The following is a 2,220-nucleotide window of genomic DNA, read 5'->3' on the forward strand; positions in this document are numbered from 1 at the left end:
CCCTTCTTTTCTCAGTCATATGCTGTGACAGATAAAAATAGAATATACACGACGCGCCCTTTGCCACTTCCTTTCTCTCAATCACTCCCAGGCAGAGCTCTCTCAAAGGTATCAATCCCCTCATTAACCTGCTTCCTCCATCTGTGGCGATGACAAGCATTGCTCTCCCAGTCAGTCTCTTGGGAGCCCTTAAATCGCAACCTTGGTTTCTGCCAGGGTCTCCTTCTATTCACAAGTTCCCTACATAGCATCTGCTTAGGGATCCTGTTAATAAGGTGTCCAGTCCAACGTAACTGGTGCTTGTGCACCATTGCCTCAATAATCAAGCTATCAGCTCTCCTCAGGACCTGCATGTCTGGAGTTTTTATTGGTCCCAGCCACCAACATTCAGAATGTGTCTGATACAGCTCTGATGAAAACGTTCAAGGCCCCTTACATGACGTTTATAAAGGGTCCATGTCTCACATGAGTAAAGGAGCGATGTCAGTACACATGCACGGTACACAGCAATATTTGTTTGCTCTGTGACACGAGACTGAAGAGACCGGAAGGAATAAGTTCCTCTCTGCAGCTTGAAAGATATTTCATCATCCAGGGAGCAAGAACGGCTGATTGTACTTCCCAGGTAGGCAGACTTGTTTACCACTTTCAGAAATGTGCCTTCAACCAGGATAGCTGGTTCCAGATATGGTGCAGGCTAGAACATTACAACAGTCTTGTCCAGGCTAATGCTGAGTCCAAATTCCTTGCAAGAAGCAGAAATATAATTCATAAATATTTGTATGTCATACACTGTATGAGTGACTAAGTCACAGTCATCTGCATAAAAGAAGTCATGAATAAGAGACTGGATAACTTGGCAGCAAATCCGTGCAGATTAAAGAGGCGGCCAGAAGATCGATACCTGACATATATTCCCAGAGAGCTAACCTTAGCAAAAGCATGAGTAAAAGCAGCAGCAAAGTACAAAGAAAAGAGTGTTGGGACAAAGATGTTACCCTGCTTGACAGTATTCTTTACGGGAATGGGTCTCACAGTGTCACCACAACATTGACCCAAGCTTCCATCCCATCATGAAATGCTTTAATTATAGATTCAAAGTGATCCGGACATCCAAGTTTGCTAAGTATTTTCCATAGCAAGGCCCTATTCACAGTATCAAAGGCCTTGGTTAAATCAATGAATACCTGGACAAGATCCATATTCTGCTCATAGCACTCCTCCTGCATCTGTCTTGCTGTGAAAATAATATTCATTGTCCCTCTACCAGATCGGAAGCCACATTGAAATTCAGATAGGACATCATTTACGAGACACCCATTCAGACGGGTAAGAAGAATATTTGCCAGAACCTTGCCAGCAGCTGATAGTAGAGCAATACCTCTGTAGTTACCACACATTGTTTTGGATCCTTTTCATGGCTTTTCTCTGACAGCAGTTTCAAATTTTCCAGATGCCTTTAGCTAGGCTGAAATAATATCTTCACCACTTGACCCTTTCTAACCTCTTCTACTCCACCAAAAGCTAGAATAGAGATAACAAGACCACCAACTAAATCTATTGTTTTCAATATGTCTATCCTTCTAGATAGTTATAAAAACAAGAAACCCCAAGCAAAAATAAAGTAGTCACTTAGCGACAACAGAGCGAGGCAGCTCGTGACAACTCAATTAGTTAGGGAACGGACTGCTATAATCATGACCACAATGGATGCAGCTACTAAGAAAATACTCAGCGGAGAATTCGGATTCGACGATAGCTTTTTCACAGCCATATACTACTGCCAGGAGTTCCCTTTCAATGTTTGCATACCTTGTCGCGGTTGCTGATGCGCAAATATGCGCTCAGGCTACGACATCTCAAGCGTTTCCTAGACGGTGAACAAGTGTGGTCACCGTTCGTCAGACGCGATTTTCCGCAGCTCGTTTCTTTAACAGAGCTGCAATCCTGGTTCAAACGTAGACCGAGAAAGGGCGCTTGGCACCTCGAGTGCCGCCAAGCTCTCACAACCCTCAGTCAGGCGGGCAATGCGATCGGTAGAGGGTTAGTGGAGGAAAAGTGTGACGACGTTCTCGGGGAAACTCTAGGCGTTGAAGATAATCAATTAAACAGTCTGTTCGGAAGAACTTTCGGGCCGGGGCCCATGGATAACTTCCAAAGGTCCCTCGCCTGGCAGTGCTACCGAGGGGCGCTGCCTGTTTGAGATAAACTCTACCGGCA

The sequence above is a fragment of the Octopus bimaculoides genome, chromosome 12 (genome assembly GCF_001194135.2).
Source record: "Octopus bimaculoides isolate UCB-OBI-ISO-001 chromosome 12, ASM119413v2, whole genome shotgun sequence".
In the NCBI taxonomy this organism is placed as follows: domain Eukaryota; kingdom Metazoa; phylum Mollusca; class Cephalopoda; order Octopoda; family Octopodidae; genus Octopus; species Octopus bimaculoides.